General features: G+C 39.6%; 1 long non-coding RNA gene across 1 annotated transcript; it reads left to right on the forward strand.

Annotated features, from left to right (window-relative positions):
• Window positions 1-485: 485 nt before the first annotated feature.
• Window positions 486-2,820, forward strand: LOC130459843 (uncharacterized). The gene is made up of 3 exons (XR_008919518.1): window positions 486-594; window positions 2,478-2,550; window positions 2,754-2,820. It is a non-coding gene; the product is annotated as an uncharacterized lncRNA (long non-coding RNA).
• Window positions 2,821-11,607: the final 8,787 nt, after the last annotated feature.

An 11,607-nucleotide genomic window follows, 5' to 3' on the forward strand; every position in this document is an offset into this window, starting at 1 on the left:
TTCTATTCCCTAATCCCCTTTCTGTATAGTTCCTAACTTCTTGTATGGTAGAATATATGATCATGTCTCTAAAAATCCAACAACTATGGGTAGAATTGTTGAGCGTATTTCATAAACTGGTCAATTTTTAATGGGTTTGAGGTTTTTCGGATTTCATCGAGAAATTTTGGGGTTTTGACTTTAATTAGAAGCTTAATTACTTATGCTGTAGTTTAGCTGTATTAGATTGTTGGTACCATGAATATATCATGTCAATTATGGACCTTTTTCTATTTTAATGATTTTGTGTAAAATTTTGAATGCCATAGCCAAGTAGTATCTAGCTTTTGTCAAGCCTTGCTAAATCAAGTAATGTTTTGTTTTCAACTTGCAGTTAGCCATGTTAATGTGGAATTACTTTTCTGTTGTTTTCACTGATATGGGTTATGTGCACCTGAATTGAAGTTTTGTTGTATAGGTGACGAGAAAGGTGGTAATGATCCATTGACTGCATTCGGCTTTGGTGGATGCAGAATGACCAATCAAGTACAAAAGTTCGAGTTTGTAGAAAGTATAACCAGCTGAAACATCACTGCTGCCATTATTTCTCTGTTTGTGAGTAATATTTCATTCATGTTATTTCCTTTTAGTGAATCAAGTTGTTTTTCTTGGTATATTTCCAATCATGTTCCACATTTGATTTCACTTTCTATGGTTAGTTCACTACATCATTATATGCATTTAAACCATAGTTGAGGTATCCACATGTTGTTGTGGCATGAGACGAGGAAACAATTTCGCGTAATCATAGTGGATTCTCGTCCAAAGCTCGAGGTTCAACTTTTACTTAGCAGATTTGTAACTAGGGGGTCTGAACCTCATATACACACATACAAATGTTGTTTCATAGACTATCATGAAGTCACTCGAATTTTATTTGGGGCCTGCTTCAGTTTTATTAATGGAATTCTTTACTGTTAAGACTGCTTGTCTATCTTTGGTGGCTAATGCCTTCCATATTCTGGTGTTGGTTTGTTGTAAAGCATATAATTTTCATGAAAGGGCCCAACTTGATTCAATATATTTTAATGAACTTGGTATGTAGGTTTCCCATTGATTATCTTAATATGTTCTATTTATCTATATTTCAATCACTACATGCTTGCGTTCTTATGCCTGTACTTTTTTGGCAGTTGACCCTAATGCAACTTCTAAAGTGCGTTTTCCTATTAAATTGTTTGGTTCATTTCATAACTCTCAAAACTCCTCTGCTGTCTTTTAATAGGTACAATGCGACTCCTTCAAATTACATTTCTATGATTGTTACAGACTTTGGCATGGTCAATTTTCTGTCAGTTGAAATTGAATACATGAACTGCAACCTATTTTTGAGGGGGTTTTGGAGTAAAAAAGAAACTGAGGTGTTGTATAGTAAAGAAAATATTCATCTTGAAGTTTGCCAGGTAAAGAAAATTTTGTTGTAGTATGATGTTGGTGGTGGTTTCCTTTGAAATTTGGCGAGCACCACTAAAAGTAGGTAAAATAGTAGTTATGATTAGCAAGTTAATTTAGATGTTAGTTAGTCCCGTGACTCTTGAAAATTTGAAATTCATGGAATGCAGATGAAAAACGGAAACTTTATGAATCAGATGCGCTGAACTTTCATGTAATAGAAATTAAAAGTACAATTTGAAGATCAAACATGGATTCTTCGAAATGATAGTTATGTCAGCCTCGTCTAGACCCTTCATTTCCCTAGTGGTAGAGAGATGTTGGGGCTTTTTACCGAGATGACCTTTATTTGTTTCAGATGTACTGATCGAATATACGACCTAGCTAGGTTAGGGGTAGGTTGGGTGTGAAGACACGCCAAAATGCCCAGTATAAACCTAAGATATAACCCTTGATTTGAAACCAAAGCACTCAAAGATTATACTCCACATGTCTTTACCTTTCGCTCCTTGAAATGAGACCGTCCCCGGTCATGCCTGTTTTCCTTATTGCTGCAGTCTCTTTCCTCATGGTTGTTGGTTTTGTCTAAGCTTGATTGTTATTTCTGTACCATTAGTGTTCTTGTTTTTGAGTTTTATTTTGAAATGCTATATGATATAGGAGAATATATGACATGGTCCTTAATTATTTTTCTTTTTATTGTTGTGGAATCACTCGAATGTGTCATGTTTCTTCAGTTTATACCTTTATTTGTTTTCGAAATCTGGACGTAATATGTTCTGTTTATAATTGTACCCTAGTACTGCCTATTCTGGCTCTCTTCTTTTGTCAGAACAGAATCATATCCAAAGCAGAAGTCAGCAAATCATTGAAAAGTGGTTGAATCTACCCCATATGATAACACCATATATTATCTCGAATCTAACATGAAACTCCTATAAAGTTTTTTCATTAACTCGGTTCTACAACTTGATACTTGAGTAGGTTACCTTCGTATATGAATACTTACTGGGTTAGTTTGATTTTGAAATGTTGCTATGAAACAGCCCTTCCGGTAAGCAAGTGCAGACCAAGCACGCTCTGCTGTTGGTTCTGGGCAATCTTCTCTTGGAATCAAAGGTACTTCCAATCACCGATTTGTGATTTCTTCTTATTGAGTTTTTGAGTAACTTTATCGTTTTGATTATTTTTGGTTTGTTGTAACGGAAATTAATTGTTATTTAAATTAGTTATAGCTTATGAGTGTTAAGCCTGTGTTTTCAGTAGTTATGCTTTTGTAACACAAGAACTAAGAACTGGCATGTAATGTTTCTATGAATCAGATCTACATTGGTGAGAGTGGACCACAAATATGTATGTTTGAGTAGGACAAATATTTCATGGTTACTGATGGGAAGACACAAATTCTGGGTATATTAACAAATGAAACAAAGTGCCTGAGGTGTGAGACCGTCACAACTAGAAATGCGACATTCTTCGATCTAAGCCGTGATATAGAACAGAACAACTCCATCCAAGGTAATTCACGCTTTTGGGATTAGTACTCGGATTCTTGTAGATACCAGTCTTTTAAGTTTCTTAAAAGAACTTCTAAGCACCTGCAGACCCCAAAAACACAAGCTTTAATTTGGTTACATTCAGTATCATAAAACTTTGGTCACATTCAATGTCAAGTTATGTTTTGGAAAATGCATTCACCAATAGGTACACCCAAAGACCAAAGTACATAAAAAACAAGAATTCACACTTCTTTGTACCTTAGTATCAATTGTACTGATATTGTGCTTCTTAATTATGTGATCCTTTTGAACTCTCTCTTCTCAAGTGATTCATCGGGTTTCCTATTCTATGAAGTTGTTACTATTTCTGACCTTTTTCATTTCCTTGTCCTAGTGACACATATAAGTAATTGCTATGTTGTTGTTTCTTATATTTTATTTTTTAATTAATGTTGTTTACCCTTATCATTAGCTACGTGTTTTCTCTATCTAATATTGTTTGACGAATTAAAGGTCTTGTTCTTTTCATCCTTTAAAAATTATTTAGGCAATATAAGTTTGGTTAAGTTCTGGCAATTATCTAATATTGTTTGACGAATTAGAGGCCTTGCTCTTTCCATCCTTTAAAAATTATTTAGGCAATATAAGTTTGGTTAAGTGCTGGTTACGAATTTTAAATTCATTTTACAACCAATATATTCTTGCATAAAGTTTGATAAGTACAAATTAGTTATATTATGGCTATATATGTTTTGACCTGAATAACTGAATTTAACTTATTTGAACTTATTTTGTTTGTACCTTATTTTTCTTCATCGATTTGTAATTGTTTCAAAATTGTTCATATTCGATTGAAATAATTTGTCACATGGATTTGGAACAAGTTTTAATTAGTTCCATTTTTGTGGATAGTTCAATTTTAAATAAACTTTGTCGGAATTTCCACTTTCACTATCATTTTATGTTACAGACTTTTGTAATATATAAGGGTGTACAATGTGAGTCTTGATAAATTTACATTAATCATTTGGTATTGAAAAACGTTGTCATTTACCCATTATTCTTAAGGTTTAGCTCTCATTTTTAGCTTTTTTTTTATTACGTATTTGAATTTCATTGATAATAAGTTTCTTATGTGTTACACTTGATTTGTTTGTTGTGCAGGATGGTGCATATATTCAAGAATTACAAGCTACTTTAAATATGTGAAGATTCACAGGGGTTTTGGCACATAATTATTATATAGGTTTTGAAAAATAAAGTTATCGGATCGTGATCGCAGGATATTTTTTATTTTAATGGATTTAGTTTTAGAACCTATATTTTTTTTTACTATTCAGACAACTGTAATAGATATTATGCTTATAGAATTAAGCTACATGAAATGTATACGTTTTTTGAACTTATTTGTTATGAAAATCTTATTATACGCAGCCCATATTTATTACATATTTATGGATAACTAAATCCATTCGAGAGCGTAGCTTTAGACCAATTGAATACGTTGCCATATAATCAAAACCAAAAGCGTTGTCATACACTCAATAGAAAGCGTTGCTATAAGTATAATTGGATGTGTTACCATAAGTATAAGAAAATGTTGCTTTAGTTTTAAACTTCTACCAACACCAAACTAATAAGTGTTGCCTTAAGTTGGAGAAAACAGTTGCCTTAAATGTGTAAATATTGGCTTAAGTTGTTGAATAACTGTTGCCATAGGTTAAAAGTGTTGCCTACAAAAAGTGTTGCCTTAGTTATTTTTGGCAACGGTTTATCATAACTGTTGCCTAAATCCGGGAAACTGTTGCCATTGACTTATAGCAACGCCCCCTATTGGTAACGGTTTTTAAACCGTTGCTATAAGCCTATTACAACATTTTATTGGTCTATGGTAACGATTTATTGCCGTTGCTATAAGCCTATTTTGTAAGTGTCTCTTATAGTTTCTTAGCTTTAATTCCTCCTTGCTTTTGTCATGTCGATTCCTCCCTTCTCACTCCAACGAGCTGTTAGGCGTTGGCTACGAGCCCTTACTCCTACAGAAAAGGCTTTGTTGAAAGAATACCACTTAGAGGCACTTTTAGGCTTACAACAAATTAATATTGATTATAACTTTCTGCATGCAGCCCTAAGATTTTGGGATTCTAATCATCATGTTTTTGTCTTTCGGGGCAACGAAATATGTCCTTTGCCAGATGAATTTGCTGCGATCCTTGGTTATCCTACTAATGCTACTCCTGCCACCATTGAAGAGGGTAAAACAACCATAGGGTCTTTCCTAGGACTAGATGCTAACATGCTTGCTGAGATTGTTGTAGGTCATGAGGTTAATTTGGCAAAGCTTGTAAAACATCACTTTAGACCTAGTAAAAATATGACCGAACAGAAATTGAACATTCGAGCCCTTGTATTTTGCTTGTTGAATCATTATTTGCTGTCGAATAACAATGGTGAGTTCGGTGACATAAGGTTGATCCCCTTGATTAGCCAGATGGAAAGTTGCTATTCTATTATGCCGTTGGTTGTTGCCGAGACTTTGCTGAGTGCGGATGAGCTGAAGAAGGATGCCAAATCTGAATATTTTAAGGGGAGCCCCCTATTGCTGCAGGTAATCGATCTTTTCCTTGCGCACATGTATGTTTTTTTTGCATACTGCCTGGAGCTGAGTTTCAGCGCCCAGGGCTGGGCGTTAGAATTTTCGGCGCCTGGTCCTGGGCGTTGAAACTGCGCCCCCAGGTTTCGTTTTTTTTGTTTATTGATTGATCTGATCGTACCTGTTTTTTGCAGATCTGGCTCATGGAACGACTTAGGCTCTTAGAAACTCCTGTCGATCCTAAACATTATCGCCCTATAGCCTTGGGTAACCGGAAGTATTTGCACCGAGGCCAGGACGAGGCCGAGTGGGCCTCTTTTTTTTACTCATGGTATCTGTTCTATTAAGTGGGTGGTACCGTGGTGGGGTTTGACTACTATGACGGGGGGGTCCGATGTATCGGTTTATGTTTCTTTGTTGGGGCTATCCCGGCCCATTTATATCTTTCCTTACCGAGTCATGCGTCAATACGGCTTAAGGCAGACTATCCCCTTTTCTGATACGGTACCACCTAAAGTAGCGGCCTTTTCACAAGCAGGGGTTCAAGCATGGGCTAAGTATTAAGATGGTCTCCCGCGTTGGGCCGTAGCTACAAATGGCTTTGTGGGTCTTTCTGAAAACTACAAGTTGTGGATGAGTTCCGATGATAAAGTTGTGAGGACCGAGGCTCGAAATGGGGAGCCGACTGAGCTTTTGATACCTCGTATTCGGGTTAAATATGAGGGTCGTGATTCTGCACCCATGGTATTAAGACTGTGAAAACTCGTCCTGATCGAAAGCGAAAGGAAGTTCCTCCTCATTCCAGTTCTAGGCCTAAGAAGATGCCTAACATGAAGGGGCCTGCCGTTGTTAAAAGAAATGCAAGCTCTCGCGGAGATCGTCGCCGGAACAATGTATGGGTTAGGAAGGCTCAACCGCCAGTAGAAACAGTGACTAATTCAGTTGATGTTGATAATCCTTCCCCCACCATTGTCTGTGTCCTTGAGGCTGAGCGGGCTGTAACTGTTCAAACTGAGAATGTTTCTAAAGTCTTGGCATCTTTGGAAGTTAGTGTCCAGGAGCCGGTTCTTATGGAGATTGATATAGGGGCAGCGCAGAAGACCGTGGGGGTGGATCCTGCGAACATTTCCCTCTACAAAACTTTATTTGATGATCAGGAAGAACTAGAATAGTGTAGTTCTTGCTAGGGTGTAGGTGCCCTTTATTTATTTCAGTTGTGTTTGTTTTTTCCTTCTTAGCACTTTTCTTTTCCTTCTTATTATTGTTTAATAAAGGCGTATTTTATTTTTTACTTTCGTTTTTGCTTCTCCTTTTTTTTTTATATTTTATATATGTCTAACACTTTTGCACAATGTATATATATTTTTTATTTAATTGGACCGAATCCATAAATAGGATTGCCTACGTATCTTTGTTAGAATCAGGTCGCGCGTAGTTCTAGCTAAAATAAATTCTAGGATGCCGAATTTTAATAGATATGCCCTGAGGTGGAAACATATTATTTAATCGGTAAAATGAGTGAAGTATTATCATTATTTTAGTCTGCTGTTTTTGCCGTAAGCCGCGTATAAAAATGAAATTCCATGTGTTTTTTGTACGGCTATTTTTTGGTACGCATATCTGAATACATGTTGTACCCCCCAAGTGTTCGTTATTTTTCCGTTATGTGCGGATAAAATGACGAGCACTTCTGGAAAAAAATTTAGGCAGGCAGAGAGTTTCAACGCCCAGGCTGGGGCGTCAAAGATTTCGGCGCCCAGCCCTGGGCGCTGAAAATGATTTTTGGGCGGTCGTTTTTGAGGCTTTGCTTCACATGTTCTTGCATTTATTTCTTTTCTCTTTGTTTTGTGCTTTGCTTTTTACTCGTATTAAAATCAATTTTGAGGCTATTTCAGAGGCTTTTTTGACTGTTAACATGAGACGCATTTTTGTCCGGATTAATTTTTCCTATTCGTGACTCGAAACGGTTTTGAGAATAGGGTTAGTGTGTGGAAGATGTGAAGATCTTTGTGTAAGCTTTTGAGTGGGCTGAGGTGCGTGTTGATGCTGGGGGCGGTGTTTATTTTTATGAGTTTTTTTCTTGAGCAACATTTGCATGGTTTCTTTTGCTTTCTTTGGGTTGCATGGGTTAGACCCATATCTTTTGGTAATATGATAATGTGGTTCTTTTTGGGGTTTGATGAATTTCGATGTCACGATTCAAGACCGAGTGGGCCTTGTTTATTGGGCCTAGAGTGGGCTGCCTCTTTGCAAGTACGTTTGGTGCTCATTTAGTGTTAGAATAAAAGTTTTTAGGAGAAATATTACGCCTTTATTAATTTGGAAAGTAAGGAAAACACACTGCAATAAAATTAACCTATATTCTAAGGGGTCTTAGGACCATCTAAAGCCTTTATTTTTTTTCTACCAATCTAAACAACTACTAGGCGCTTTTTACTAAGGTGCTCTATATGGCTCAAGCCTTGGGTTTAGTCTCGTAAAACTTTGGTCCTTCACCAGTACTCATCTTGAATTCTATTCCTTTTGCGTTGACCCACTGATATGTCTTCACCCATCCGTTATCGATCTCTTCTAGTGTTGATGCAGGAGCGATTAACCGGGTTGGGTCGAAACCTTCATCTTGTAAAGCTAGGGTAGTCATCACAGTCTCGTCCTCCATAGGCCTCGATTCGTTAAACAGTGTCCATAGAGCCTGGTTGTCTAATATTTCAGCTGTTTTGGTCTTGGTGAGGTGGGGTGCCTCATCCAAGGTGTGGCAGTCATGGAAAATTTCAAATCCGGGTTTTAGCAAGCCATCCTGAACGAAGGGTTCAGGGAAATCACAGCATGGGTGTTCTTCTCCTTCCCGAATGAACATCCCGTTAAGGGTTTTTTGATACGGGGGAAGGAGGGTGGTTTGTTTGGCCTTGTTAAGGCGTAGCCCAGACAGGCGGTCAGCAATATCTTCCTCCGTTGGTTCATAGCCTAAGCCAAAGGGAGTAGATTTGTTGGGTAAAGGATGGAATGTGCATTCCTTCTTCCTTATGCCCAATGGGGTTCCTGGAAAATAACCTTGAGCTAACAGCATTCTAGGGATGACTCGGGATGCGCGCGGATCTAGGAATGCTGGATCATAGTCTTCGATGAACTTGATTGCTTCATCCATTTGAAACCCATATAGGTCGTCTGTAGTTTCGGCCGTTCCAACCATAGTACAACTGATGTCGAGAGGAGGGGCGCGGATTTCCAGTATTACCCCGTTATGGTTAAGTTTAACCATTTGGTGCAAGGTAGAAGCCACACCTCCTAAGTCATGGAGCCAAGGTCGCCCCAAGAGGAGGTTGAAAGTGGGCTTGATCTCGATTATTTGAAACTCCGTGGTGCGTGCCACATGCCTGGTTTGTATGGTAAGGTTGATTTTTCCCAACACAGGCCTTCAAGAGTTATCATAGGCTCGTACCCCTTGCGTGGAGGTTTGGAAGTCATCGTTTCCTAGCCCCAAGCAATGGGCGGTTCGCAATGGGCAAACGTTAACTGCCGAACCGTTATCTACGAGCGCTAGGGGGATGTTTTGTCCTTTGCATCCAACCACTAGATAGAGGGATTTATTGTGAGCACCCCCCTCTTTGGGCAAGTCTTTGTCAGTGAAAACTATGGCCTTTTCTCCAGCATCTCTCGTGACGTGGTTAACCAACGAGTCAGGTGTGATATCCGTAGGCACTGAGATGAGGTCAAGTGAGCAAATAAGCTTTTCGCGATGTTCCTTTGAAGTACACATGAGATCCCAGATGGTAATCTCGGCCTTAGTCCTTTTTAGTTGCTTCAAGAGAGGATTTTCAATGACTTCTGCGACGGTGGTGTGCCGTCCATTCTCAGGAGTTTGTCTGACTGGGATATCATCCATAGGAGGTGGGCGAATATCCGGTTGATATATCCTTCAGGATCGGGTGAGATTGTCGACTTCGGGTTACTGAGGGGTGGTGTCAATGAGAGCATACCCGGGCCAAGTTTCAGTAAAGAGGTCCTGGCCCGATACTTGAGATAGGTAGATATCTTCAGCATCATCATCCCACACACCGCACACTTCTCTCTCGATTCGATCCATAGGGACCACAGCGAGTGGTGCACCTTGAGGTGTAATATACACCGTAGGGTCGAAGTTCTCATTTTCTGGTTGGTCGAGAGAGATGTGATAAGAGCCGAGTGGGCTCTTGTTGTTGTTGGGTTTGCCAACGATAGGGAGAGGTATCACTTCATCCTCTATCATGTCCTGGATCATATTTTTTAGATTCCAGCAGTTTTCAGTGTCATGCCCATTTCCTTGATGGAATTTGCAGTAAGTACCTTCGACCCAATATTTGCTCTTGACAGGAGGGTCACGGGTGGGGCCTATAGGCCTCAATTTTCCTTGATTGGTTAGTCTTTCAAAGGCTTGTACCAAAGTCGACCCGAGTGGGGCAAATTTTCGGTCTCGGACCCATCTTCCAGGGCTTCTTCGGGCGGGAGTCTCCTCTACGGCATGGACTTCTTGGGCTTGGGATGTGTTGCCCCTGTTGTAGGTGTTGCTTTTGTATGCGGGCTTACTTTGTATTGTTTTTGCGAGGTCATCCTCGATCTTTATTCCCACATCATAAACTCTTTTGAAAGTGTCAAGTCCCAGGTACCTAAGGTGTTGTCTGTAAGCCGGGTCCAGGTTGTCAATGAATTTTTGGACCAATTCTGTTTCAGGAGGCCTATTGATTAGTTGGGCCGCCTGGTCCCTCCATCTAGCAAACTAGGTTGTGAAACCCTCATTTTTCTTTTGGAAGAGAACCTCCAGCTCGCGCATGGTGACTTGAAAATCCATGTTCGACGAGTATTGCTTGATGAAGACATTGACAAAGTCTTCCCAAGTGGGGAAGAGCTTAGGGTCCTGGTGGTAGTACCATTTGAGCGGCACAGGTTCCAAGGATAAAGGAAAGGCAGGTAAATACATGGACTTTTCCACGCCCTTCAAGTTCATGGCATTCACAAAGCTCAATAGATGATCACGGGGATTGTTTGTGGCCTTAAACTTTGGTAAGTCAGATGAACTAAACTTTTCTGGTAGTTTTCCAGGAAAAGGTTCAGGATCGAGGGAGAAGTACTTGCTCCCCATGGTTTGCTGTAGGACCATTTTTTCAATCCTCTTCTCGTTATCGAGGTCATTTTTGGCCTGTGCAGCCGCTAAGGCTTCGTTTTCCATTTTCAGTTGGCCCATAAGTTGGGTCATTTGGACCATCTGGTCTCGCAATTCTTCGATGGACATGTTTGAGGGTGCGAATCGAGGTTGGGGAAGCGGAGATCCTTGAAATGAGGGATGACGGACGGAGCTTGGAGTCACTAAACCTGGTGTTGGCGATGTATCTTCGAGACGCACTAACCTTTGATTTCCCGATCGACACCAAGTGGCAGGACCAGTCCTATGCATAAGATAACCTAAAGTTTAGGCCCCAAAGTTTCAAGCATTACTTAGTCTAGACTTTGACTCTCTCTATTGGTCTTTTCGCTCTTTCTTTTGTTGGTGCACTTTTTGGTTTTTCTTTTGGTCATTCTTTGGATTTTCGAAACACTTTCCCGTTGTGACATTCATAGTTATTAGCATGTTCGGTTTTGGTGCCGAGTATTGTCGTCGTAGGAGGCCTAACAACGACACAAAGAGTTATTTATTTTTTATAAGTCGCTTTTAGAATCGAGTGCTTTTTCTTACGCCCTCGTAGCAATTTTTACGAATGGCTTTTTTTTGCTACGTGTTTTTTGCGCGGGCACCGAGGCTGCTGCGCCTGACCAGAAGGCCAGGCAGCAACTTCAGCGCCCAGTGTAGGGCGTGAGAAATTTTGGCGCCCAGCCAGGGGCGTTGAAAATGCGTCCCTGGCTGGTTCTCGTTTTCTGTTTACGTCTACTTTTTGTTTATGCGACTTTGATTTAGCGTGCTTGCCTAATAACGTCCTTTACGCGTTGTGCAGAGTTTGCGGAACACGTATTTTGGTATAACTATTTGGCCAATTGGTTTATGAATGTTTGGGCAATTTTTTAAGGTCGTTGGTTTTCTAGCATGGTTTGTTACACAATCATATATTTCTCTAC

Source organism: Spinacia oleracea, chromosome 4 (assembly GCF_020520425.1).
Source record: "Spinacia oleracea cultivar Varoflay chromosome 4, BTI_SOV_V1, whole genome shotgun sequence".
Classification (NCBI taxonomy): Eukaryota; Viridiplantae; Streptophyta; class Magnoliopsida; order Caryophyllales; family Amaranthaceae; genus Spinacia; species Spinacia oleracea.